The sequence below is a fragment of the Lampetra planeri genome, chromosome 31 (genome assembly GCF_965212315.1).
Source record: "Lampetra planeri chromosome 31, kcLamPlan1.2.h2, whole genome shotgun sequence".
NCBI classification, from domain to species: Eukaryota; Metazoa; Chordata; class Hyperoartia; order Petromyzontiformes; family Petromyzontidae; genus Lampetra; species Lampetra planeri.
The window spans coordinates 10,793,961-10,799,960 of NC_136137.1; positions in this window are offsets into that span (position 1 = coordinate 10,793,961).

The following is a 6,000-nucleotide window of genomic DNA, read 5'->3' on the forward strand; positions in this document are numbered from 1 at the left end:
TTGGCTGCAAATTTGTAGATCAGGACAAGATGTGGGCAACACTTGCATAACAAATTTTCTCCGGTGGTTGAACAGGACAAGGAAATCTATGCCTTTTTCAGTGCCAATTATTTGGAGAGAGCCAACATATCATCATCAGCAATTGTTACTTCTGCATGGCGTCTCCAGTTGGGAAAGGTTTGTCAAATAAAAACAAGTGGACTGTGCATTATCCAAACATTCCATCAGCTATACGCCCAGTACCCTACGGAGAAGGACTGCCGGTTCCTGGTGCACCAGAATCATTCTTACTTGAGTCAGACGAGGAAGAGTATGAAACTTCTGGCCCTGAACCATTAAGGTCACATGACTAAGAATTTCTCCCATCCTCCTCCTCTGAACCACATCTCATAACACAAGGTGAACTGAAAGACCTTGTCAGGGATTTGGAACTACCCAAGAGTAAGGCAGAGTTGTTGGGCTCCAGACTGCAAAATTGGATCTCCCGGCAGGTGATGTCAGGGTTTCCGTGTTCCTTGGCTGTCAAAAGGATATTGTCCTATTCATCTTAATGGAAGATGATCTTGTAGCCTGCAACAACATCGATGGTGTGATGGCAGCCCTCAACATTGTTCATCATCCAGATGAGTGGAGAATGTTTATTGATTCATCGAAGAAGGGTCTTAAAGCTGTTTTGCTGCATAATGGCAATGTTTGCCATCAATTACAGTTGGTCATGCAGTCCATATGAAGGAAACCTACGACAACATGAAACAACTTTTGAGGTGCATAAACTATGACCCACATCACTGGCAGCTTTGTGGCGATTTGAAGGTTGTTGCTCTCTTGCTTGGTCTGCAGACTGTATACATAAAGTACTGCTGATTTATCTGCGAATAAGGCAGTCGTGCGAGAGATTCCCACAACATCAATATATATTGGCCACTTCGACAGTCATTAGAGCCTGCGAGGAAAAGTGTTCAGCATCCACCACTTGTTGAATCAAGTAGGATTTTGTTACCACTCTTACACATCAAGCTGTGTCTGATGAAGAACTTTGTCAAAGCCATGGACAAAACACAAGCAGCTTTCAAGTACCTCCGTGGAAAATGTCCAAGGTTAAGTGAAGCTAAGATAAAGGAAGGTGTCTTTGTTGGTCCTCAGATTCGTGAACTTCTTAGAGATGATACATTTGATAGTGCACACTGCGTGGCAAGGTAAAGACGGCATGAAAAGCCTTCCAGTTCGTGGCAACACATTTTCTCGGAAACAACAAGGCAGACAACTACAGGGAGTTGGTGGAAACCTCCTCAAAGTATACAAAAGCCTCGGTTGCAACATGTCACTAAAGATACATTTTTTGCACTCTCATCTAGATTTGTTCCCATAGAACTGCGGAGCAGTGGGCGACGAGCATGGCGAGCGAATTCACCAGGACTTTGCAACAATGGAGAAACGCTATCAAAGCAAATGGAGCACATCAATGCTTGCAGACTATTGCTGAACAAATCTTGACTTAAAGCTTTCGTGACTGCAGGAATTCATATTCTTTGGGTCTTTCGGTAAAGTCACGTAGATAGGTTCAAAGAAACTAACAAAAACTACGACGTTTCGATCGCAACACGTCATCAGGAAAAGGGGGTTAGCTTGTAAAGGCAAAATGTTTATAAAGGTTTTAAATGGGCGTAGCCCAAATGTCAGCAGCGAATGTTGATGTAAGAGGTGGGCAGCAACCACGATGGTCGTTGGTTTTCCACCAATCAAAGGGCTGCCATGTGAAAATTTGCATGTTAATGTAAAATCGGTGAGCGGCCTCCATGGCGCACACGCTGAGGTGGCTATGTTAATGTGAGAGATTAGCATGTTAATGGCAGTAACCTCTAGGTCGGCGTGCGAAGTGGCTGTGTTAGTGTGAACCTGTTAATGAACAACTAACATCGGAAGGATGGTAGGATGGGAACATCACAGCCAGTTATGACTTAAACTGGTTCATAACGTCCTTCCAATGATTGCTCAATTTGTATCCATCTTCTCGGCTGAAATTGTGCCTATGTCTGTATATATGAATGGCTTCATGAACGAATCTTTGTTGATAGCCAGTAGGTTTGCAAAGTACCTTCCTCTTAGAGAAATCAATTTCGCGTGAGCCTACCACATTAAAACAAATATCAGCCACGGCCGAGGTATTGGTCCTACCGTGTTTCAGATCTGCCTTATTATCTCGGCCTCGCCGGGCGCTGCGTTGCACCGCTAGTCGAGTAGATAACCATGTGTTCAATAAACCCTCGGAGCCAGGATGACCGTCCAACTCCGATCGTCATTTATTGATTGTAACAGTTAAAACTGGTGAGAAAACACAGATACAGCATCTGTTATAATTCGGAAACACCCACACAATGAACACCACAGCATCAGAACATTGTCTCAGATAACAATAGATCCTGGAAGGACCAGGCCCCCACATTACCCCTGAACATCTAGACAAAGGCACAAGCTGGTGCGTTGCATACAGGCACATAGTGTATTCATCCCACTGCACCCCAAATGTACAGCATTACACTTAACACTAAACTGTGGATGAGATACTTCGTCATCAATCTCAGGATCGCAACATAGGCACAAGTCTGACTCGACCTACTAAATCACAAGTAACATCCACAATAAGGAAAGTCACAGGCTTCGTTACTAACTAGGCCTCGTATTTACTACAACAACTTAACGGCACCATAAAGGCATTTACATTGCTATAACGGTCATTCCAACATTACAACAGCATTTCCAATATTATAGGAATATAAACAACTTACAGATAATGCTTCTTAAGCTCCCACAATGGACAAGTGCGGCTGTGGTCTCACTGAGATGCGATGCGTGCCGCCATCTTGACTTATCTGTGTAATGGCTGACGCCCGCGTGGTACAGTGGAAATCTAACATCGTCACTTCCTGGTCACGTGACCAACATTAGCATCAAAAAACAGGAACTTCCTGTGAACGTATGCTCCCCATCTGCCGTGAGGCAAGACACTCCCCGTCTGGTATCTAGGAGATACCACCATTTATTTCCTATCTCATAAACAAGTGTATAACAACTTCAACGGGTCGACTTATTTGTCCATATCTTTTGCGAGAGAGAAGTAGTACTATCTCGACTATGGGCCTGATGAAAGTTCTTGCGACTCCTTGCTTCGCAATCATAACCTCGACCTTTCGAACTTTCCCATCGGCACTTGGAATCGACTTGAGGATGCGGCCCATTGGCCACTCATTCCGTTTGGCTTGGTTGTCCTTCAGTAGGACGAGGTCGCCTTCTTGGATGTCTGGTCTATTAGACTGCCACTTGTTGCGCACTTGGAGTGTCGTAAGGTACTCGTTTTTCCAGCGACGCCAGAACGTGTTCGCGAAGCTCTGCACTTGTCTCCATTGACGTCTGTAGAGGTCTGCAGTGCTGGCCTCCTCGGTAGGTGCTGTGAGCACATCTGTCTTCTGGGTAAGAAGTGTAGCAGGAGTCAAGATGAATGGTGACTCTGGGTCGGTTGAGACGGGGATCAGGGGTCTTGAGTTAATTATGGCTGAGACCTCGGCCATGAGAATGGTCAAGACCTCGCGAGAGAACCGTGTGGACCCGACATCACATAGCATGGAGTCGAGAATGCGTCGAGCAATCCCGATCATGCGTTCCCAGGCTCCACCCATGTGCGAAGAGTGGGGAGGATTGAAGATCCATGTGCAGCCTTGGTCACTAAGGTATTTCCTGACAGAATAATCTTCGACATTCTCCGTATTGATCTTAAGCTCTTTACATGCTCCTATGAAATTGGTTCCACAATCAGAACGGAGTTGCTTGGCTGGCCCTCTGATGGCGAAGAACCTCCGGAGTGCATTTATAAAGCTCGAAGAGTCCATGGACTCGATGACTTCGATGTGCACTGCTCGTGTACTCATACAGGTGAACAGCACTGCCCAACGTTTGCTGTTCGCGAGCCCTCCTCTGGTGTGGCGGGAGATGACTGTCCACGGTCCGAACACGTCAATCCCTACAGAGGTGAAGGGAGGTTCCACACTGAGTCGATCGGCTGGGAGGTCTGCCATTTTCTGTTCTTCCTGTTTTCCACGTAGCTTGCGACACCGGATACACTTGTGGATTGTGCTGGCGATGCACCTCTTTACTCCAACGATCCACAGCCCTGCAGATCGGATTGCTCCTTCTGTGAAGTGCCGACCTTGGTGCTTGACATTCTCGTGGTAGTGGCGCACGAGTAAGAATGCGATGTGGCTCTGGCTTGGGATTATGAGGGGGTTTCGTTCATTCTCATCTAATTTTGCATTCCCTAGCCGACCACCGATCCTGAGCAAGTCGTCTTTGTCCATCCTGGGGTTTAGCTTCCTGAGGGTGCTGACCCTAGGAAGGTCTTCTCCCTTGTTAATGGCCTTGATCTCACTTGCATAAGCTGCCTGTTGCACACAGCGGAAGATTGGTTTCCTTGCTCTGGAAAGCTCGTCTTCAGTGCGTGGCACTGTGCAGTAATGCCATCCATTGCAGCTACCAGTGGTGCCTCTCATCGGGCGATGGAAGCAGTCTGCGATATGCGTTAAATGTGCTATCGCTCGCACGAGCGTCGTCCATTTCGAGAAATGTTCAAAATGGTGTGGACTTAGTGGACTTCTCGGTCGCACATTTGTTACAAAAGTTGTCACTAGAGGACGAATCTCCTTGTCGGACTCGGGCTCTAAGAGTCTAAAGGTCTCCTTGGTACTACATGGGCCAACGTCACGTCGTAACAGGAACGCTGGACCCGTCAGCCAGATGGTTTGATTCAGCAGAGATGCAGGGACGGACCTAGTTGCGAGATCTGCTGGATTCTGGTCAGTTGGAACGTAATTCCATTGCTCCGGCTGCATCGATCTCCTGATGCGCTCCACCCGGTTGTTGATGTAGGTGTAGAACCTTCTGGTTTGGTTGTTTATGTAGCCTAGTACGACCTTACTGTCCGTGTAGAACTTGACCGCGTCCAGTTTGACGTCAAATTCGTCTAAGATCAGTTCCGTCACCTCTGTATGGCTCCACACAGCTCGAGCCTTGAGATGGTATGTTCCGGTTGTGGGGCCTTACCGTGGAACTCCTTCCAGAATTCCCACTCGGACGATAGCTCCGAGTCGAGGAACGGAGAGGCCACGGTCACAGCGACCACCGCCACGACCACCAGCAGAGCGACGAGCAGCGGCTTCACCTTAGTCTTCTTCCCGTCAGTCAGGACTGGCTTGGAGAAACGTGGAGGAACAAACTCCAACGAAGACGGTGGATGCACAAGCGAAGTCATGGTGGTTTCTTCGTAAGTCTGCACGGTACAGCCTTGACTTCTCTCGCCGAGTTCCTCTTTCAGCGTGAAGTGGTTGGGGCACGGTTTGAAGAGCGACGTGCGTCCATTCGTGAGCACACACGTTCTGAATGTGCTAATGTGGTCTGGTTTGTGTATTCCCTTCAGACAAACGTCACCTACGATGACCCATCCTAGGTCGAGTCTCTGGGCATAGGGAGCGTCGTGAGGTCCATTGCGTTGGTTACGAACCTTGTGGACTCTCAGCATGTCCCTGCCAAGCAGAAGTAAAATCTGTGCCGTGTGATCCAATGGCGGGATGCACTCTGCTATGGGTTTCAGGTGTGGGTGGTGACGTGCAACTTCGGGCGTGGGAATCTCACTCCTGTCGTCCGGTATCTCGTTGCACTCTGTCACCGTAGGAAGGGCTAGCTTCATGGTGCTATCTATGGTTTCCACCATGAGGCCGCTCGCTCTTCTTCCCGCTGTCTCCATCAGTCCTGAGCATGTTCTGAGCGTGTATGGAAAGGAATTCCCACCTACACTTAGCTGATCAAAGAACTCTGACCTTGCCGAAGACCTGTTGCTCTGGTCGTCCATTATGGCGTACATCCTTACTGCCCTTTCAGGAAGTCCTTTGGGATAGACTCGGACGAGGCATATCTTTGAGCAAGATCTTCCTTTGAAGCCTTCTCCACAGACTT